The sequence below is a fragment of the Canis aureus genome, chromosome 14 (assembly GCF_053574225.1).
Source record: "Canis aureus isolate CA01 chromosome 14, VMU_Caureus_v.1.0, whole genome shotgun sequence".
In the NCBI taxonomy this organism is placed as follows: Eukaryota; Metazoa; Chordata; class Mammalia; order Carnivora; family Canidae; genus Canis; species Canis aureus.
This window is the reverse complement of record NC_135624.1, coordinates 10904940-10928589: the sequence shown is the minus strand read 5'-3', so window position 1 is coordinate 10928589 and position 23650 is coordinate 10904940. Positions and strand designations below refer to the sequence as shown.

Sequence of the window (23650 nt, the reverse complement as noted above, 5' to 3'; positions counted from 1 at the left end):
ATAAATAAATATAAAAATATTATATTAATTATAATAATTATAACATTATTATAAAAATGTTAAGTAACCTAAGTTATGATAATAAAAAGTACAGCATAGGGGATACAATCAATAATATTGTACTAACTTTGTATGGTGAAAGATGATAGCTACCCTTATTGTGTGGGCATTGCATAATGTATACAGTTGTTGAATCATGTTGTATACCTGAAACTAATAAAACATTGTAGTTCAACTAAAATTTAAAAAAAAAAAAAGTAACAGTCATGGAGATATAAGAAAGTTGAGGGATGTATACATGCTAAAACTGCTAACAGGCAATTTAAATACATCAAATCAGACTTTCACTCATGGCAATAAACATCTACCTACATTAAAATTCAAGTTAAGCAGGATCCCCTCTGCCCTCCAAAGAGTGTTGACTTGAAGTGAGATGGATGATTTACTATAAAAAAAGGCATGTATTTTCTCAAGAAATAGAAATTTTAAATCAAATGCAAACTTTTTTATCAGTGTTTTTTTCCTGGTCGTAACTGAATCAGGGACATTCAGAGACAAAACTTGCATACCTATAATACATAATATGTCATGAGTATTAATAGGCTAAGACTACATTATGTCTAAAGGCCTTCACAACTTTAAGATTCTAGTATTGCAATTATTGGAATGAAAGACAAAATTGAATATCTACAGGTATATTACAATGTGCTTATACCTAATATGAATGCTATCTTTAATCTTACTTTTTTCTTTTCAGGAAAAAAGCATTTTTTTTTCATAATAGTTTGTAACTGTTCCCTCTTCAATTTTTTTTGGGAGAATTTGAAAAAGATAGGTGTTAGTTTTTTCAATGTTGTTAGAATTCACCTGTAAAACCATCTGTTACTGGGATTTCTCTTGCTGGGACATTTTTTATTACTGGTCCAATGTTCTTACTCATTATTGGACTCCTCAGATTTTCTCTATTTCTTCATGATTCAGTCTTTGTAGCCTGTATGTTTCTAGGCATTTATCAGTTTCTCTTAAATTATCCAACTTGTTGACATACAATTGTTCATAGCAATTTTTTATGATTCTTTTATATTTGTTATCAGTTGTGATATCTCTTTCATTTCTGAGTTGTTTTTTTTTTACTGGAGTCTTCTCTTTTTTTCTTAGTCTAGCTAAAGTTTAGTCAATCTTGTTAGTCTTTTATAAAAACCTCTTAATTTTATTGATTTATTTTCTAGTTTTCTGATCTCTATTTTATTTCCACTCTGATATTTGTTACATCCTTCCTTCTGCCAGCTATGGACTTAGTTTTTTTTCTGCTTCCTTGAGGGATAAAGTTAGGTTGCTTGAAAGTTTTTTCTTAGTATATGAATTTAGCACTTTAAACAACCCTCTAAGACCTGGTTTTGCAGCATCCTATAGATTTTGGTGTATTGTATTCCCATGTTCATTTGCTTTAAGATTTTTTTTAATTCCCTTTTGATTTCATCTTTAAACTACCGGTTGTTCAAGAGTGTTTAGTTTTCACTTATTTGTAAATTTTCCAGCTTTCCTCATATTGTTGATTTTTAATTTTGTCCCATTGTGGTTGAGAAAAATAGTTGGTATAATTCCAATCTTCTTAAATTTGCTAAGGCTCATTTTATGGCTTGTCAAATGATTTATACTGGAGATATGTGTACTTGAGAAGAATGTGTATTATGTTGGATGGAATGTTCTATACAGGTCCGTTTGAACTAAAGTATGATTCAAGTCTAATGATTCCTTGTTGATTTTCTGTCTGGATATTCTATTCATTGCTGAAAGTGCAGTATTGAAGTCACCTAATATTATTGTATTATTTCTCCCTTTAGATAAGCTGATATTTGCCTAGTATATTTAAGGTCTCTGATGTTGGATGTGTATATATTTGTGATTGTTATATTTTCAAGGTGAGTTCACCATTTGTCATGACATAATAACCTTCTTTGTCTATTGTTACCATTCTTTGGCATAAAATCTATATTTATACAATATAGTTATCCCAGCTCTTATTAGGTTTACATCTGCAATGGAATAACTTTTTCCATCCCTCTGCTTGCATCTTAAGTATGTCATTAGAGTTGAAGGTAGTCTCTCATAGGCAGTATATGAGACTTACTTTTAATCTATCTAAGTAGTGAATGGATACACTCTATGCCCTTTGGTGAATTTAATCCTTTTACACTTAGCATAATTATTGATAGATAATAAATAGGCTTATTAACACCACCTTATTAATTGCTTTCTGGCTGTACTGTAGATACATTGTTCCTTTTTTCCCCCTCTCTTTTGGCCTACTTTTATGAATTGGTGGGGTTTTTTCATATCCTTTTCTCTCTGTTATCCTTTGATATCCTTTTCTCTCATGTTTCTTTCTCTCATAAGGCTTAAGTAAAAAATCTTACACATAACAGGCCATTATAAACTAATGACACCTTAACTTCAATTGCATACAAAAATTTTATCCTCTTACTTCCCTTTTTTTGATATCACAAATTTTAATATTTAATATTAATAACTTACAATAGCTATAGTCATTTTTATTATTCCTTTCCATTAACTTTTATACTATATAGTTAAGTGAGTTTCCTAATCTGAGTGTATATTTCCCTTTACCAGTGTTTTCGTATATTTTTGTGTGTCTCATGTTACTAATTATTGTCTTTTATTTCAGCTTCAAGAACTCCTTTCAGCATTTCATGTAAGGCAAGTCCAGTGATAAACTGCCTCAGCTTTTGGGTGTCTGGGAAAGTCTTTATTTTCCTTCATTTCTGAAAGATAACTTCATTAAATAGAGTAATCTTGGCTGGCATTTTTTTTCTTTTCACATTTAAAATATATAATTCTATTGTCTCCTGGTCTGTAAGGTTTTTGTTGAGAAATCTGTTAACCTAATGGGGATTTCTTTATGGGTTACAATATTTTCTTCTCTTGCCAATTTTCAGATTCTCTCTTCTGATTTTTGAAGTTTAATGTGTCTTAGGGAATATAGTTTTGAATTGAGATAATGGCTATTGTAAATGCAGTGAACATGGGGTTCATATATTTTTTGAATTATTATTTGCTTTCTTTGGATAAATATCCAGAAGTGTAATTACTGGACCTTATGGTAGCTCTATTTTTAATTTTTGAGGGCCCTCCATATAATTTACTACAGTGATTGTACTAAATTATTCATTCTTCTTTGTTTACTAAGTTCCTCCACCCATTTTTGAATTAGAATTTTTGCTCTTTTACTATTTACCTAGGAGCTATTTTTTTAAATTTCATTTCTTTTTATTGAAGTTTGATTTGTCAACATATAGTACAACACCCAGTGCTCATCCCATCAAGTGCCCTCCTCAATGCCCATCACCCATTTACCCAAACCTCCCACCCACTTTCCTTTCCACAACCCTTTGTTCTTTTCCCAGTGTTAGGAGTCTCTCATGACCTGTCACCCTCACTGATTTTTCCCACTCAGTTCCCCTCCTTTCCCTTATAATCCCTTTCACTATTTCTTATATTCCCCTATGAGTGAAACCATATGCTGATTGTCCTTCTCCGATTGACTCATTTCACTCAGCATTATACCCTCCAGTTCCATCCACATCGAAGCAAATGGTGGATATTCATCCTTCCTAATGGCTGAGTAATATTCCATTGTATACATAGACCACAGCTTCTTTATCAATTCATCTTTCGATGGACACTGAGGCTCCTTCCACAGTTTGGCTATTGTGGACATTGCTGCTATAAACATGGGGGTGCAGGTGTCCCGCCATTTCACTACATCTGTATCTTTGGGGTAAATCCCCAGTAGTGCAATTGCTGGGTCGCAGGGTAGCTCTATTTTTAACTCTTTGAGGAACCTCCACAGTTTTACAAAGTGGCTGTACCAGTTCACATTCCCACCAACAGTGCAAGAGGGTTCCCCCTTGACAACCTCTCCAATATTTGTTGTTTCCTGCCTTCTTAATTTTCACCCTTCTCACTGGTGTGAGGTGGTATCTCATTGTGGTTTTGATTTGTATTTCCCTGATGGCAAGTGATGCGGAGCATTTTCTCATGTGCTTGTTGGCCATGTGTATGTCTTCTTTGGTGAGATTTCTGTTCATGTCTTCTGCCCATTTCATGATTGGTTTTTTTTTGTTTGTTTGTTTCTTGGTTGTTGAGCTTAACAAATTCTTTATACCTCTTGGATACCAGCCCTTTATCTGATATGTCATTTGCAAATATCTTCTCCCATTCTGTAGGCTTTCTTTTAGTTTTGTTGACTGTTTCTTTTTCTGTGCAGAAGCTTTTGACCCTGCTTAGGTCCCAATCGTTCATTTTTGCTTTTGTTTCCTTTGCCTTCATAGATGTATCTTGCAAGAAGTTACTGTGGCCAAGTTCAAAAAGGTTGTTGTCTGTGTTCTCCTCTAGGATTCTGAAAGATTCTTGTCTCACATTTAGATCTTTGAACCATTTTGAGTTTATCTTTGTGTGTGGTATAAGAGAATGGTCTAGTTTCATTTTTCTGCATGTGACTGTCCAGTTGTCCCAACACCATTTATTGAATAGACTATCCTTGGGAACCCTGGGTGGCGCAGCGGGTTTAGCGCCTGCCTTTGGCCCAGGGCGCGATCCTGGAGATCCAGGATCGAATCCCACGTCAGGCTCCCGGTGCATGGAGCCTGCTTCTTCCTTTGCCTATGTCTCTGCCTCTCTCTCTCTCTCTCTCTCTGTGACTATCATAAATAAATAAAAAAATAAAGTTTTGAATAGACTATCCTTTCTCCAGGGGATATTCTTCCCTGCTTTGTCGAATATTAGTTGACCATAGAGTTGAAGGCCCATTTCAGGGTACTCTATTCTGTTCTATTGATCTACGTCTCTGTTTTTGTGCCAGTACCATACTATCCTGATGATCACACCTTTGTAATACAACTTGAAATCTGGCCATCTTGGATGTGATTCCCCCAGCATTGGTTTTCTTTTTCAGTATTCCTTTGGCTATTTGGGGTCTTTTCTGATTCCATACAAATCTTAAGATGATTTGTTCCAACTCTGTGAAGAAAGTCCATGGTATTTTTATAGGAATTACATTGAACATGTAAAGTGTCCTGGGTAGCATAGACAATTTTACAATATTTATTCTTCCAATCATGAGCATGGAATATTTTTCCATCTCTTTGTGTCTTCCTCAAGTTCTTTCAGAAGTGTTCTATAGTTTTTAGGGTATATATCCTTTACCTCTTTGGTTAGGTTTATTCTTATCTTATGGTTTTGGTTGCAATTGCAAATGGGATTGATTCCTTCATTTCTCTTTCTGCAGTCTCATTCTTAGTGTCTAAAAATGCCATGGATTTCTGGGCATTGATTTTGTATCCAGCCACATTACTGAATTGCTGTATGTGTTCTAGCAATCTTGGAGTGGAGTCTTTCAGGTTTTCCATATACAGTATCATGCTATCTGTGAAGAGGGAGAATTTGACTTATTCTTTGCCAATTTGAATGCCTTTTATTTCTTTTTGTTGTTGGACTGCTGAGGCTAGGGCTTCTACTACTATGTTGAATAACAGTGGTAAGAGTGGACATCCCTGTCATGTTCCAGATCTTAGGGGAAAGGCTCTCAGCTTTTCCCAATTGAGAATGATATTCGCTGGGGGCTTTTCATAAATAGATTTTAAGATTTTGAGGAATTTTTCCTCTATCCCTACACTTGAAAGAGTTTTGATCAGGAATGGATGCTGTATTTTTCAAATGCTTTCTCTGCATCTATTGAGAGTGTCATTTGGTTCTTGTTTTTTTTTCTTGTTGATGTGATCTATCACGTTATTTTATGAGTATTGAACCACCCTTGCATCCCAGGGATAAATCCCACTTGGTATGGTGAATAATCTTCTTAATGTACTGTTGGATCCCATTGGCTTGTATCTTGTGGAGAATTTTTGCATCCGTGTTCATCAGGGATATTGATCTATAATTCTCCTTTTTGGTGGGGTCTTTGTCTAGTTTTGGAATCAAGGTAATACTGGCCTCATAAAATGAGTTCCATCCCTTTCCTTCCTTTGTAACAGCTTAAATAGAATAGGAATTATTTCTTCTTTAAAAGTTTGATAGAATTCCCCAGGGGGGCCATCTGGTCCTGGACTTTTGTGTCTTTTGTTTTTGATGACTGCTTCAATTTCCTCACTGGTTATTGGCCTGTTCGGGTTTTCTTTTTCTTCCAGTTCCAGTTTTGGTAATTTGTGGTTTTCCAGACATACATCCATTTCTTCTAGCTTGCCTAATTTGTTGGCTTTTATAGCTACTCATAATACATTTTTAAAATCATTTGTATTTCCTTGGTATTGGTTGTGATCTCTCCTCTTTCATTTGTGATTTTATTAATTTGAGTCTTTTTTCTTTTTAATAAGGCTGACTAGGAGTTTATCTATCTTATTAATTCTTTCAAAGAATAAACTCCTGCTTTTGTTGATCTGTTCTACAGTTCTTTTGTCTCTATGTCATTGAGTTCTGCTTGAATCTTTATTATCTCTCTTCTTCTGCTTGGTGTAGCTTATACTTGCTGTTCTCTCTCCAGTTCCTTTAGGTGTGAAGTTAGCTTGTGTATTTGAGTTTTTTTCCAGTTTTTTGAGGGAAGCTTATATTGGGATGTATTTCCCTCTTAGGACTGCTTTTGCTGTATCCCAAAGATTTTGAATGGTTGTATCTTCATTTTCATTAGTTTCCATGAATATTTTTACCTCTCTAACTTCCTGGTTAATCCATTCATCTTTTACTAGGATGCTCTTTAACCTCCATGTGTTTGTGTTTCTTTCAAATTTTTCTTGTGATTCAGTTCTAGTTTCAAAGCACTGTGGTCTGAAAATATGCAGGGGACAATCCCAATCTTTTGGTATTGGTTGAGGCCTGATTTGTGACCCAGCATGTGGTCTATTCTGGAGAAAGTTCTATGTGCACTTGAGAAGAATATGTGTGTATTCAGTTACATTCAGATGGAAAGTCTGTATGTATCTATGAAATCTATTTGGTCCAGGTACTATTTAAGGCCCTTGTTTCTTTGGTGATATTCTGCTTAGAATATCTGTCATTTGCAGAAAGTGCCATGTTGAAGTCTCCCAGTATCAGTGTATTATCATCTAAGTATGTCTTTACTTTGCTTATTCATTGATTGATATACTTGGCAGCTCCCACATTAGGGGCATAAATATTCATGATTGTTAGGTCCTCTTGTTGGATAGACCCTTTAAGTATGATATAGTGTCCCTCTTCACCTCTTATTGCAGTCTTTATGATAAACTTTAATTTATCTGATATGAGGATTGCCATCCCAGCTTTCTTTTGAGGACCATTTGAATGGTAAATGGTTCTCCACCCCTTCATTTTCTGGCCGGGGGTGTCCTTAGACCTAAAATGAATCTCTTGTAGACAGCAAATAGATGGGTCTTGCATTTTTATCCAGTACAAAACCCTGCATCTTTTGATGGGCTCATTTAGCCCATTCACATTCAGAGTAACTATTGAAAGATATGAATTTAGTGTCATCATAATACCTATTCAGTCCTTTTTTTTTTTTTTTTTGTCGATTGTTTCTTTGGGCTTCCTCTTTCTTTTACAGGGTCCCCCTTACTATTTCTTGCAGAGCTGGTTTGGTGGTCACATATTCTTTCTGCCTATCTTGGAAGCTCTTTATTTCTCCTTCTATTCTGAATGAGAAGCTTTCTGGATAGAGTATTCTTGGCTGCATGTTCTACTCATTTACCACCCTGTACATATCCTCCCAGCCCTTTCTGGCTTGCCAGGTCTCTGTAGAGAGGTCAGCTGTTAATCTAATATTTCTCCCCTATAAGTTAAGAATCTCTGGTCTTGCTCTGCTTTAAGAATTTTCTCTTTATCTTTGAAATTTGCAAGTTTCAGTATTAAATATTAGGGTGTTGAATGGTTTTTATTGATTGGGGGGGGGGTCCACCTCTCTATCTCCTGGATCTGAATGCCTGTTTCCTTCCCCAGATTAAGGAAGTTCTCAGCTATGATTTGTTCAAACATACTTTGTGGTCCCCTCTCTCTCTCTCTCTCAGCCTCTTCTGGAATTCCAATTAGACATATATTCTTCCTTCTCAAGCTATCAGTTATTTCCCTTAGCCTTTCTTCATGGGTTTTTCTCTTTTTTCCCTCAGCTTTCTTCCTTACCATCAACTTGTCTTCTATGTCACTCACTCTCTCTTCCACCTCATTAGCCCTAGCAGTTAGGACATCCAGTTTGGATTGCAGGTCATTTAATCTATTTTTAATTTTGGCCTGATTAGATCTAAATTCTGCAGTAATAAAGTCTCCAGAGCATAAAGCTTTTTTTCCAGAGCCACCAGTAGCTTTATAATTGTACTTCTGAATTGAATTTCTGACATTGTATTGAAATCCAAATTCTGTAGCTCTGTGGCAAAAAATACTGTTTCTGGTTCTTTCTTTTGTCATGAATTCTTCCTTCTAGTCATTTTGTCCAGTGCAGGGTGGCTGTATGAGAGGGCTGAGTCAAAAATATCAACCACAACCTAATTAAAACATACCCTAGATGATTCTGAAGAAATCAGAGACCAGAAAATAAAAGAAAAAGAACAGAACAAAATAAAAGGACCACTAAAGTGAAAAACAAATTTTAAAACAAAGTAGTAAAAATAAAAAGCCAATAACCAAGAATAAAGAAGAAAAAGAGAAAAAGAGAAAAAAAATAGTAAAGAAAAGAAGAAAAAGAGAAAAAAGGAGAGGATGGTGGTGGTGAAGAAGTTGTAGTGGAGGGGAAATGTAGTCTACCTCATGGGTCCTAGATGGTGACCCTCTTGATTCTAAGTGTATTTTGTTCTGTATGTTAGAAGATGCTCCCAAATTTATATAAACCAGTCCCAAATTTATATAAACCAACAATACTTACAGAAAGCACCAACACTGACCACTAAAACATAAACAAGATAAACGAGGGAGTGGGGCAGAATGGGAAGGAAGAGAATATAATTTCACAGAATGAATCAACACAGTATTCCACTTGGTTCTGGGTGCATGCCGGTCATGTTTTAGAAGGTACTAACTTCCACCATTGTAAAACATAACAAGGTAGAGAAAACAAAAAACTAAAACCCATATCTCGTTTATCTACCAAAATTAATTTGAATACACTGAAGGGAATCCAGAAGTGAAAAATATATCTAAAACATGTAGTGTACAAATATGAAAGTCAAAAAGGAAAAAACTTAAAAGTGAAGAGCTGGTAAAATATTGTAGTTAAGGTGGGAAAAGAGAAAAAATATTGGAAATTTTTAGTCTGATATAAAAATGAGTTGTACTGGAAAAAGAAAAGAAAAAAAAAAGAGAGACCCTCTAGTTCTATATATTATTTTCTCTCAGTCCTGGAGCTTTCCAGTGCTGCTCGGCCAAGAACTTGCTCCTCCCCGTCCTTCCAGCGGGTCTTCCGGGGGAGGGGCCTGCTGTGCTGACTCTCAGGTGTGTGCACCTGGGGAGATGCCCCCCTCCGGGTAGCTGTTTACCCCCCGAGGCCCCTGTTCCCTGGCGCCCCTTCCCTCCCAGGCACAGGGTGACACCAGGAGGGACACCACCCCTGGCGGCGGCTGCCCCCCAGCCCTGGAGTCAGCTCCCCGTAACCACCGCAGCTCCCAGTCCGCGGGGGCCTGGATGCTCGGGGGGTGGGGGGGGGGGCGCTGCCCCGCACAGCTCGGGGCCCGGGGCAGGAGCGTCCCCGCTGTCCCGGGCCCTCCCCGCCCCGCCTGTCCCGGGGGAGCAGGGTCCCGGGCTGTGTCCCCCGCGCCCTGGGCAGCCCCCTCCGCCCGGAGCCCCCGCCCGCCCCCCGGCTCCTCCCCGAGGCCCCCCGGCGCGGCTCCGGCCCTTCCCCGAGCTCGGCCCGCTCTCCCCCGGGCGCCCTCCCGCTAGCGGCTCCGCTGCCTCCTGCGGTCCCGCCCGAGCTCCCTGCGAGCGCCCTCCCGGCGGGGAGACTCCGGGGACCGTCGCGGCCCCGCCCCGCTGGAGGCGGCTTCATCTTTGCCCCCTTCCCGCCGCGTCTGTCGTGTTCCGGCCGCTCTCCCTGCAGCTCTCAGGCCGAGTTCGGAGCTGGTCAGGACGGTTTGAAAATTACTTAGGTAAGTTTGTGGAGCCAGGTGAGGTGAGGACCCCGACTCTTACAGCATTTTTCTTCCCCCCAATCTAGGAATTCTTTATCTATTTTGGATATGAATCCCTTATTAGATATGATTTTCAAATATTTTCTCTAATTCAGTAGGCTTTTTCATTTTTATTTTTTTCCCTTTGGTGTACAGAGATTTTTAATTTGATGGAGTCTCACTTTATTTTTGCTTTTGTTGCCTTTGTTTTTGGAGTCAGATACACAAAATCATCACAAGACCAACATCAAGGAGCTTACCACCTATGTTTTCTCCTAGAAATTTTTTTTCTCCTAGAAATTTAATAGTTTCCGGTCCTACATTCAAGTTTTTAATCCATTTTGAGATATATTTTGTGTATGGTATAAGATTGTGCTTCAGTTTTATTCTTTTGCACATGGCTGTCCATTTTCCCAACACCATTTATTGAAGAGACTGTCCTTTTCCCATTGTATATTCTTATCTCCTTTGTCATAAATTGACCGTATACGTGTAGGTTTATTTGTATTCTATTCAATCAATCTATGTCTCTGTTTTTATGCCAATACCATATTATTTCCACAAATATAGCTTTGTAATAAGTTTGAAATCAGGGACTGTGGCACCTCCAGCTTTGTCCTTTCTCAAGATTGCTTGGGCTAGTTGGGGTCTCTTGTGGTTCTGTACCCATACAAACTCTAGCATTATGCATTCTATTTCTGTTTAAAATGCACTGGGATTTTGATAAAGATCACATTGAATCCGTAGATTGCTTTGAGTAGTATGAACACTTTAACAATGTTCATTCTTCCAGTTCATGAGCATGGTATATATCTTTCCATTCGTGTGTTCTTTAATCTTTCATCAGTGTTTTATAGTCTTTAGTGTATGGGCTTTTCATCTCCTTGGTTAAATTTCAACTGAGATATTTTATTCTTTTGAATACAATTGTAAATGGGATTATTTTCTTAATATTTGATTTGTTAGTGTATAGAAATGCAACTGATGTTTGTATGTTGATTATGTATCCTGCAACTTTACTGAATTTAACACATTTTGGTGGAGTCTTCATGGTTTTCTTTATACAGTATCATGTGATCTGCAAATAATGGCAGTTTTCCTTTCCAATTTGTTTGCTTTTTATTTCTTTTTCTTGCCTAATTGCTCCAGGTAGGACTTCTAATACTATGTTGAATAGAGTGGTGAGAATGAGCATTCTTATCTTGTTCTTGATCTTAAAGGAAAGGCTTTCAGCTTTTCACTGTTGAGTATCATGTTACCTCTGGGCTTATCACATGTGGCCTTTATTATGTTGAGGTATATTCTCTATCCACCTTGTTGAGAGTTTTTATCATACATATATGTTGATTGTGGCAGAATCCTTAAGCTTCTATATCTTTTCTTGATCTTAAAACTTATCATGCTGGCTGCTGGAAACCTCTTTTGTATTCTCAGAGTTGGTGCTACAGCTCAGATTTGTTTCTTCTGCCCATAGATTTTGGCCTGCATTCTATACTTATTCCCTGGCTTCCAGAGCTCACTCTTGCTGCTGACCTTGAAGCTCACATAAGGTGCCAGACTCAGAGTGGGGAAAGATATGGGTTTGGTATTTGGTCATTGGGATGGCTATAGGCCAAGTGATGGTATACTATGAGGTTTTTCCAGTGGCTCTTGTTCAGACTTCCTGCTGAATCTTGTATGCAGTCCATAGAAATTATATCCCTTTAATGCCTTCTGATCTTATCTGCCTCTTTCCTATGTCTTTACTCCCTCAGTCATGGGGGTCCCACCTCAATACCCTGGGTTTTGTGGGAGAGAAATGAGCTCTGCATTATTATCTACATTACTGAAGAAGATAGGCACTCACTCACTGTTTTTCCTTTCTCCCACAGGAGAGGTCACCATTGGCTGCTTTAGCCCCATGCAATGCCATCTTGAGGGAGGTATGGCACTGACATATCTTACCCTCTCCAATAGATCTAAACTTGTATTTTCTTCTTTTCTAATGGAATGCTGGAATATTTCCTCTGGAAATCTGGACTTCTACAAAGGCTCTCTTGTCTGTTGGTATCTGCTCAAGTCAGCCTTCTCCTGGTGTACCCCAACTGAGGGACTGAGGCTAGTTCATAGGCTTCTACTGGTTTCACAGCCCATATCAAGGTGGGTGAGAATCCTCCTTGATCATTTGGAATAACGTGCTTGATCCCACAGCTCTCACAAAACTTTTGTTCATGGATGTAAGCTGAATTTTAATTAATAAAACTGGAGAAAGGCAGGAGGTACATCTTATGCCACCATGTAACCATTATCACCTTCAATCCAGCTAGAAATCTTAAAGGATGTTTTCATGTTTACCTTCATTTCTTCATCATTCATTTCCTTTAAATATTATAGAATTTTGTTTCCAACCTTATTTCTCCTAAACTGATTGATATTCAGATAATGATTTCATAGTCATCAATTTGTATGTCTTTTTTCCTTCCTCATCCTCTTTTACATCTTCTTATTAATGTTTCCAGATGTCCTCTTTGTTTCTTTCTCCACACTATCTAGATTATGCAAAACCATGTCTCTGACTTCTCCTGCATTCTCTCCTTGGAAATTCATATTCAACCTAAACAGATGGCTCAAATCTACATGTGCAATCTCACTTGGTTACTAAGCTCCAATATTTGATATTCAGATACTTTCTAGATTTCCCTGCCTGTTTGATCTGGAGGCATCTCAAACTCATCATGTCCAAAATTTAAACCCCTTCTGTCTCTGTTCTCTGACACTCTTCTTTGAATTATTATCCTCTTAATGAGCCAGGCTTTCAATTTAAGTGACATATATCTTCTTTGATCCTCACACCTCATTAAATATAATGAGTGGTTAATTGAGTTTCCCTTAATCTCTCAAATCCAGGTTGCCACTCCTCTTCCCACTTTCAACAGCTCCTTCTTTAATGTAGTTTATACTTGGCCAATTAACCATCTTTAAGTGTAGCTCTAAGCATTTATATCTTCTTCAAAAATCTAAAATGGCTCTATAGGCCTCATAGAATATTGTTTGGGTGCCAAGCCTTATTTGGCACTTATTCACTTTTTCTTTAGTGATTTGGCTTCAGAAAAATTATCATGGTATTTTCTGGTTTTTTTTTCCTATTATATAGAGCTTTTTGTTCCCATGTATATATCCTGCACTTCCAATCTGTGTATTGCAAAATGTTATTCACTTTGCCTAGATTTCCCTATGCCTCCTAACTCTTCTATCCAAGCAGTCTAGATTCTACTCATTCTTCAAGGGATTAGCTAACATTCCATCTTTATTGTGAAATATTTCTTAGTCTTCCAGATGGAAGTAATCTCTCTTTTATGAAATCTTAGGTTATTTTTATCTTTATTTCATCTATGGCATTGGTTCCTTTTGTCTTTGTACTATGTAATAATTTTAACGCAATTTTAATAAATATCTATGAAACACTTTCATGTACCAGGGACAAGGGTAGATACTATGAATGCAAAATTGTGTTAAACAAATTCAAATCCTCGAGCAACCTCTATTCTGCTATGTTTATGAACATTTGTCTTCTCTACCAAACGAATACAAAGTATTTGGAGAAGACAGTCTTCAAAAGATGTTAAAAAGAAAAAATTAGTTTATGGAAAAATAATAGTAACATAAATATTATGACCAGGAGAAATCAAAAATATATTCTTACCTTCAACACCTCATGACTAGCAGAAAAGTTCTCAGAACATTCTATTACTTTATATGACTCAGTCTATACTAAATTTCACTTAATTTCAACTAAAGTTCAACTTTATTCTAATTTCCTTTTTTTTCCTCTTCTCCAGTAACTAAAGCAAAATTTTTTTTAATGAAATGAAAAGGAAAACTTTGTTATTAAGAATGACTTTGAAAGTTTCCATGTGAAAGTAAATTGGGCTATATTCCTAAATATAGACCGGACAATAAAGAAGTATTTTTGTAAAAAATTGGTCATAAATGACTTATCTAATAAGACATATAATATTGATATCAATATGCAGCAGTGTTTCTCAAATGTTAGCATCTATAAAAAATACCTGATTTGTTATAACACAAATCAATGGGGCCCAATACCCAGAATTTCTGATTCAACAGGTCTAGGATGGGACCTTAAAACTTGCATTTTGTCAACTTTTCAGATGGTATTGATATAGTTGTTCCAGTGACCACACTTTGAGAATCACTGTCCTATAGAATTACTTAGCCCCATGAATATTTTTAAAATATTTTTAAGAGCATAAAATTTTTTCTTTCATTTCTTATGAGTTTTTAGAGAAAAGAAAATGGCCCTATATAATGATCATCTCCTGGCTACTTTGTTTAGTAGTCTTCAGTCTCTATACCATTCTACACCATTCATTACTTCTAATAATGATCAAGTTAATAACATTTTTGAAGGCTTATGTTATCAAACCATTATGTAGTAGATAATCTCATAAGTAAACCTATCCACATGTAATATTGTCATCACTTTACATACATTAAAACAAAGTCACTCAACAGTAGGAAGTAGAGTCAAGACTCCCTGACCAGACCAAAGGTCTACCTGACACCAGATTGAGGTTTTATTCTCTCCCTACTATTTCCTTTGAAATAATAGACTTATAGAGATTGATGATGCATTATTCTAGTTAATTTAATTGAACAGATTTAATTTAATTGAACAGATCATCAAATACTATATTCAAGAAATATATTGTTTCTCAGACAAAATTATTCCACCATGTTTCCTTTAACAAATGACTTTCTTTCTTTCTTTCTTTCTTTTTCTTTCTTTCTTTCTTTCTTTCTTCTTTCTTTCTTTCTTTCTTTCTTTCTTTCTTTCTTTCATTAATGCTCTATTTTGTCATCAATAGTGAGCTCTTGGAGAGGGCAGACATAAGTCATTTTCATATTCTCACCAGTGAGCACATTTTCTGCCACATAGTAGACATATAAGAGTCATTGATTGAACTGAATTAGAATGGTCTCACATTTTATGTTCTAAATGCCAAGGCTTATCACATAGTATCAGCAGTGATTACGTTTAAACACTCTTAGCAGGATGCAAGCAATTTTCTGAAAAAGACTAAACAAATTCACAATTTTATAGGGCATGTATGTTTTTGATCACTTCTTGGATCCCAATCAATCAATAATACCATTTCCTGGAATAATATAGCAAAATAAAAAACAGATACTAAAAAGTAATATAATAGGACTCTAATTCTCTTTCAACAGTGCTTGTTTTATACCCAGATTCAGAGGAAAATTTTTTCCTAAGCATTAAATAAAGAAAACCCTTTTTTTCTGTAAAAGGGTCATTCCCCCCACTCTTATCTGAAGAGCAATCACCATCATATTCTTTTTAAGGCATGAAAATATCTGTATTACTTATATATTACTTTAATAATATTTCTAGCAATGAAGAATAGAAAACTCTCTTCATATCCCTCTTTCTGAAGTGCCTGCCTGAGACCTAGTAAATTGGAAGTCACTAGAACAAAATTAAAATCTTAATTAAAACCCAGATGTTTAAAATGTATGGCCAAACTCCAGGGCAAAAACATATATGTTATATATAAATTTCAGAGACATATATAGATAAATTTCAGGGGCATTGCTGCCAAAGAAAATCAACTTAAAACTGTTGTTGACAGGGGACCAGCAGTGAGAGGGCATAGGAAGCAAGAAAGCACATAATTAGATACTTGATCTGTGACATATTAAAGTTAAGATGATGAGAACCAAGTCATGGCACAGTCTGAAAGACCCACCATGAAAGTAAAGGTAAAAACAAAAGGATCACACAGCTAAACAACCCAAAGCAGCAAATAAACCATGATGTGCACCTGAAGCAAAATAACATCTGCCAGTGAGGGTCTAGGGGGTAATTATGTCAAGAACTACTACATTTAAACACAAATAACCTTTGCCAATATATAAATGTTTTATAATGTTCTATGTATACATACATATGTAATGAAAGATGGTTTTCCTTTTTCTTTTTTAACCTCTGACTTTAACATACCCAGATGCCTAGAAGATTGTAAATACACCAAATAAAACCTACTCTGTGCTTGGAACCTGAAGATTTCTGCAGTCTTATAGCTAAGCATCATAAACATCAAACTCCAGGCTCAAAGAGAAATGACAAAAATCAATAACCTGAGCAGATAGTAATCAAAGTACAGGAAAAATTGTTCTCTGGTGTTTCTATAAAACTCAGAGCTTGCGGTTCAGTTGCATTACAACCCCAAATCTCAAGCCTATATTTTCACAGACTCTTTGCCTCCAAACAGAACATTCTAGGATGAATCTAAACAAACGTGGTAAAAGCAATCAGTTTTCAACATATCAGTAGGTAAATATAGTGATTCACCTGAGTGTTAATAGCACTACTGAGGTTTTTAAAATACTATGCCTAGCCTGGCTTTTAACCAGGATCTACTATAAAGCATAATTGTTTCCAGAACCTAGATACAAATCTAATGTTTGTCAAAATATTGGCCATGGTCAAGATTTAACTTGCATGTAAAATAAATTGAAAGAATGGGTGAAGAAAGAAGGACATATTTCTGACTATTTAGGTTTAATTGGAACTGAGACTAAAGTTCATAAAGTAACATTTTAAATTGTGCTAATCAAACTTCAAATAAGTATTGTTAAAAATGATGTGGAATGAATCAGATCTTGAATGTATTAAAATTTTTGTTCTCCATTATTAGCTGTGTGAACTTTGGCAAGTTTCACACCCTCTTCTGAGCTTTGACTTCCTAACCTTAAATAGGATGACTATGAAATATGATATAACAGATGAAATAACAAATGTAAAGTGTTTAGTTCAGTGTCTATTATTTAGCAAATGCCCAGAGTGATATTTACTATGCAACCAATAAAAAATATGCTTGGGGGCACTTTAGTCTCCCCTTCTGGAACTTGGGGAGAAGCCCTAGCAATCTGTGATCATGTAGTATACATCAACTTAATTTTTAACAATTTGCTGTATTAATCTCATTTTAAATTTAATGCCCAACTTTAACTTCATAATTGCTCATATATGTAGTTGACTCTTGAACACAGGAGTTAGAGGCACCAACCAATCCTCTGTGCAGTAGAAAATCTGCATATAACTTTCAACTTCCCCAAAACTTGATGACTAATGAGCCTACTGTTGACCACAGCCTTCCCAATAACATCAACAGTTGATTAATACATATTTTGTGTGTTATGTGTATCATATACTGTATTGCAATAAAGTGAGCAAGAAAAAATATTAAGACAATTATAAGGAAGAGAAAATTTATTTATAGCCTTGTATTTATCAAAACAATCTGTGTATTAGTGAAGCCTCATAGTTCAAACCCATGTTCCTCAAGAGTGAACTATATTCTTAGAAAGCTTCCTAAATTGAAAATTAATTCTGACAAAACTTCTATCTGCCTGTAATTATTGCCTATAATTATTAGTCAATACTAATAAGAATCAGTAACACTAAAATTCAATATAATTTCTTTTTCCTAGCTTAAAATAATCACAAAAGTTTACTTTTAAAGAGCATAATTATGGAATCTGAGCTCACAATTAAGTATGTGTGACTAGTTTTGCTTTTAAATGCTGATTATCATCATTAATAGGTTTTCATTTTGAAGACAAAAACTAATGCCTAGGGGAAGTTAGAAGTTTCTTTCAAGTTTACTGTTTCAAATAGACAGTTGTTTTATTGAACTAAGTCAGGTATAGTTTTGAAAATGTTAATATACCATCAAAACCTCCATGTATTGGGTGAAGATAGAAGCCCATATTGCTTTAACCCTATGAGATGGAGAACAGACACTTAGCACTGGGAGGAAAGAGGGTTAATTTAAATGATAATGGATCTAACCCAAAATTGTCAAGCCAGGTAGATTTACAAAGGCCTTTTGCCCAGAGCCATAATACAGATCAAAAATTCGGGAATGAACAGAAGAGTCCAGCTGTCCTTTTAAAACTTTTTCAAATATACAGGAGTAAGTTTAGAAAGAGTGCCAGCATGTGTGTAGGAGAGAGAACTAAACAATGTGGGAAAAGCTCTTCTTCCTGGATGATCCAGTTCCTCAGAGTGGCAGGTAGGAGGAATTAAATCTGCCCTCAGATAGTGTCCAGTCCCATGAGTCTCTAATTTTGGGAGTTTCTTGCAAACCAAGTGTCTTAAGACACAAAGCACACAACTTAATTTGGTATCACCTGAAGAAACAGCTATTCTCCAGCTGTGGCAGAAAAACTGCCTGTGTGGGATTTATTAAATATATATACTGTATATTGTACTATATGCTTGGCCTTAGGGATTTCTTGAATAACTTTTCATTGTAAACAATTTTGCTTTACAGCCTGGTTTAAGAAATGAATCTTTAAGAAGTAATTCTATACCCTAAGATAAGATCATTTCCAATCAAGATTCTATAATAGAAATAGGAAGAAACCAAGCATATGTAGCAAGTATAAGTGATCAGGCCCTAGTATTCAGATATGCAAAAATAATATGCCTCCATAGTTTTCTATAAATCAACTCAAACCCCTATCCTACCTGATTTTAGTCAATTCTAAAATTAACTATTTCAAATTGAAGCTAGGCTTCTAAGAGTTTCCCCTCTCTCTGTCTTTCCCAGGTTTCTGGATTCTTACCTGTTTGTAGGTGTTAGTGAGTGGTGGTGATGTGGAGCAGGGAGGTTGGGTAGGGGTCAGAATCTGGTCCTCTGCTGACACTTCCACCCTCCCCAGTCTCTAGCTTTCCATCCTCCTGTGCTGGCATCCACTAAGAGCCACTATCTCATTCATAATTTTTATTCCACAGTCTGTTTCCCTCTCCATACAGAGAAACATTTTCTGATCTGCTATCCATTCATCTGCTTCTTTTCCACTCTTGGGGCCATGAAATGTCTATTTTCCCTGAACCTTTTGAGCCATAGGAAAATGTCTTTTAGAGCTATCACAGGTGTGATCTGTCTCTTCACCATTTCTCTTCCACTGCTACTGCACCAAGCTGATGTAGTACTACTAGGACTTTCCCAATTTTTGTCTGTTTCCCTGGGTTCCACCTTAGAAGCAAGCATATATCGTCTCCTTTCCAAATGACAAACTTAAATGAAAGTTATAAGAAGTTCCATCGTATGCCTCCACTTGGACCTAACCACAGAGAGAATATACAATGACCAATTCATATTATAAACACTCACACTCAGGATTCACTCTGACACAGCTTTTTTTTTCCTCTTATTATCTCCCTAAGCCCAACTTGAAGGATTTTTATCAAGACTGAGAAACAGGAGAGCAGGAGGGGCAAGATGGCGGAAGAGTAGGGTCCCCAAGTCACCTGTCCCCAGCAAATTACCTAGAAAACCTTCAAATCATCCTGAACATCTACGAATTCAGCCTGAGATTTAAAGAGAGAACAGCTGGAATGCTACAGTGAGAAGAGTTCGTGCTTCTATCAAGGTAGGAAGACGGGGAAAAAGAAATAAAGAAACAAAAGGCCTCCAAGGGGGAGGGGCCCCGGCCTCAGATAGATAAACCATTAGCCAGCCTTATTAAAAAGAAGAGAGAGAAGACTCAAATTAATAAAATCATGAATGAGAAAGGAGAGAGATCACTACCAACACCAAGGAAATACAAACGATTTTAAAAACATATTATGAACAGCTATACACCAATAAACTAGGCAATCTAGAAGAAATGGACGCATTCCTGGAAAGCCACAAACTACCAAAACTGGAACAGGAAGAAATAGAAAACCCGAACAGGCCAATAATCAGGGAGGAAATTGAAGCAGTCATCAAAAACCTCCCAAGACACAAAAGTCCAGGGCCAGATGGTTCCCAGGGGAATTCTATCAAACGTTTAAAGAAGAAACCATACCTATTCTCCTAAAGCTGTTTGGAAAGATAGAAAGAGATGGAGTACTTCCAAACTCGTTCTATGAGGCCAGCATCACCTTAATTCCAAAACCAAAGACCCCACCAAAAAGGAGAATTACAGACCAATATCCCTGATGAACATGGATGCAAAAATTCTCAACAAGATACTAGCCAATAGGATCCAACAATACATTAAGAAAATTATTCACTATGACCAAGTGGGATTTATCCCCGGAACACAAGGCTGGTTCAACACCTGTAAAACAATCAATGTGATTCATCATATCAGCAAGAGAAAAACCAAGAACCATATGATCCTCTAATTAGATGCAGAGAAAGCATTTGACAAAATACAGCATCCATTTCTGATCAAAACTCTTCAGAGTGTAGGGATAGAGGGAACATTCCTCAACATCTTAAAAGCCATCTATGAAAAGCCCACAGCAAATATCATTCTCAATGGAGAAGCACTGGGAGCCTTTCCCCTAAGATCAGGAACAAGACAGGAATGTCCACTCTCACCACTGCTATTCAACATAGTACTGGAAGTCCTAGCCTCAGCAATCAGACAACAAAAAGACATTAAAGGCATTCAAATTGGCAAAGAAGAAGTCAAACTCTCCCTCTTCGCTGATGACATGATACTCTACATAGAAAACCCAATAGTCTCTACCCCAAGATTGCTAGAACTCATACAGCAATTTGGTAGCGTGACAGGATACAAAATCAATGCCCAGAAATCAGTGACATTTCTATACCCTAACAATGAGACTGAAGAAAAAGAAATTAAGGAGTCAATCCCATTTACAGTTGCACCCAAAAGCATAAGATACCTAGGAATAAACCTAACCAAAGAGGTAAAGGATCTATACCTTAAAAAATATAGAACACTTCTGAAAGAAATTGAGGAAGACACAAAGAGCTGGAAAAATATTCCATGCTCATGGATTGGCAGAATTAATATTGTGAAAATGTCAATATTACCCAGGGCAATTTACACATTTAATGCAATCCCTATCAAAATACCATGGACTTTCTTCAGAGAGTTAGAACAAATTATTTAAGATTTGTGTGGAGGGATCCCTGGGTGGCACAGTGGTTTAGCGCCTGCCTTTGGCCCGGGGCGCGATCCTGGAGACCCGGGATCGAATCCCACGTCGGGCTCCCGGTGCATGGAGCCTGCTTCTCCCTCTGCCTGTGTCTCTGAGCCTCTCTCTCTATCTCTCTCTCTCTGTGACTATCATTAAAAAAAAAAAAAAAAAAAGATTTGTGTGGAATCAGAAAAGACCCCGAATAGCCAGGGGAATTTTAAAAAAGAAAACCATATCTGGGGGCATCACAATGCCAGATTTCAGGTTGTACTACAAAGCTGTGGTCATCAAGACAGTGTGGTACTGGCACAAAAACAGACACATAGATCAATGGAACAGAATAGAGAACCCAGAAGTGGACCCTCAACTTTATGGTCAACTAATATTCGACAAAGGAGGAAAGACTATCCACTGGAAGAAAGTCAGTCTCTTCAATAAATGGTGCTGGGAAAATTGGACATCCACATGCAGAAGAATGAAACTAGACCACTCTCTTTCACCATACACAAAGATAAACTCAAAATGGATGAAAGATCTAAATGTGAGATAAGATTCCATCAAAATCCTAGAGGAGAACACAGGCAACACCCTTTTTGAACTTGGCCACAGTAACTTCTTGCAAGATACGTCCACGAAGGCCAAAGAAACAAAAGCAAAAATGAACTATTGGGACTTCATCAAGATAAGAAGCTTTTGCACAGCAAAGGATACAGTCAACAAAACTCAAAGACAACCTACAGAATGGGAGAAGATAGTTGCAAATGACATATCAGACAAAGGGCTAGTTTCCAAGATCTATAAAGAACTTCTTAAACTCAACACCAAAGAAACAAACAATCCAATCATGAAATGGGCAAAAGACATGAACAGAAATCTCACAGAGGAAGACATAGACATGGCCAACAGGCACATGAGAAAGTGCTCTGCATCACTTGCCATCAGGGAAATACAAATCAAAACCACAATGAGATACCACCTGACACCAGTGAGAATGGGGAAAATTAACAAGGCAGGAAACAACAAATGTTGGAGGGGATGCGGAGAAAAGGGAACCCTCTTACACTGTTGGTGAGAATGTGAACTGGTGCAGCCACTCTGGAAAACTGTGTGGAGGTTCCTCAAAGAGTTAAAAATAGACCTGCCCTACGACCCAGCAGTTGCACTGTTGGGGATTTACCCCAAAGATACAGATGCAATGAAACGCCGGGACACCTGCACCCCGATGTTTATAGCAGCAATGGCCACGATAGCCAAACTGTGGAAGGAGCCTCGGTGTCCATCGAAAGATGAATGGATAAAGAAGCTGTGGTCTATGTATACAATGGAATATTACTCAGCCATTAGAAACGACAAATACCCACCATTTGCTTCGACGTGGATGGAACTGGAGGGTATTATGCTGAGTGAAGTAAGTCAATCAGAGAAGGACAAAAATTATATGTTCTCATTCATTTGGGGAATGTAAATAATAGTGAAAGGGAATAGAAGGGAAGGGAGAAGAAATGTGTGGGAAATATCAGAAAGGGAGACAGAACATAAAGATTCCTAACTCTGGGAAACGAACAAGGGGTGGTAGAAGGGGAGGAGGGCGGGGATGCGAGTGAATGGGTGACGGGCACTGGGGGTTATTCTGTATGTTGGTAAATTGAACACCAATAAAAAATAAATTAACAAAAAAAAGACTGAGAAACATGAGTGCTTGCTTGGGTAGCACGTGTACTAAAATTATAACTGTGTAGAGATTAGACTAGCCCCTGTGCAAGGTGACACACAAATTTGTGAAGCATTCCATATTTTTTAAAAAATTGAAAAAAAAAAGTAACCCTTTTTTGGTATGAACTTTATGCTTTGAACTTCTCTGCTTTTGAAAAATATAAAAACCTAGCTCTTGTAGTTCAAAATTCCTTAGTAATGTCAGCTTGTCTTGAACTTCAAAAATATATTTCAAAATGCAAAAGCTAAGTATTCATTAATTTCTTTCATTCTACATTTCTGCAATAGAATCTCTACCATGAAGGCAATAGGCCCAGGATTATTTAATTGGTAGGGCAAGAAGACATATTCAGTGCCATTCTGAGTGGGGAAATATACCAGCTAATGTGACATAATATTTCAACAGTTATCAAGAAAAAAGCTACTTGAAAGAGAATATTATCTCTTACGTGCTGAGGAGGAACTTTGCTTAGTGGAAGAAACTTCTTACAAATCTCTTAATTGGGCTTCTCCAGAAACCTTGGAGAAGATAGAGTAGGACTTGGAACTATGATGGTAGCAGAGATCTCTGATATGGCAATGAACACTGTGGGTGAATTTGCTGGATGGTTTTACTTAATCTTGTTCAGATGTCAAAATAACATAATCATGGAGTTCTTTACAAAGCAGTATAACTTTTTGTTCAATGGAATTCAACTATTGAAACTATCCTGCTCTGAACGTATCTATATAATTAGAATCATGTTTATTAACAGGGTCTCTTTCTCTCCCCCATTCCACCTCTCTTAATCCCCATAAATGTATAAAATACAAATAGTGA

The 23650-nt window shown here is 36.9% G+C and overlaps 1 non-coding gene across 1 annotated transcript; it reads left to right on the top strand.

Annotated features, from left to right (window-relative positions):
* The first annotated feature begins 22812 nt into the window (after positions 1-22812).
* Positions 22813-22915, top strand: LOC144283838 (U6 spliceosomal RNA). The gene has a single exon (XR_013352360.1). It is a non-coding gene; the product is annotated as a U6 spliceosomal RNA (small nuclear RNA).
* Positions 22916-23650: the final 735 nt, after the last annotated feature.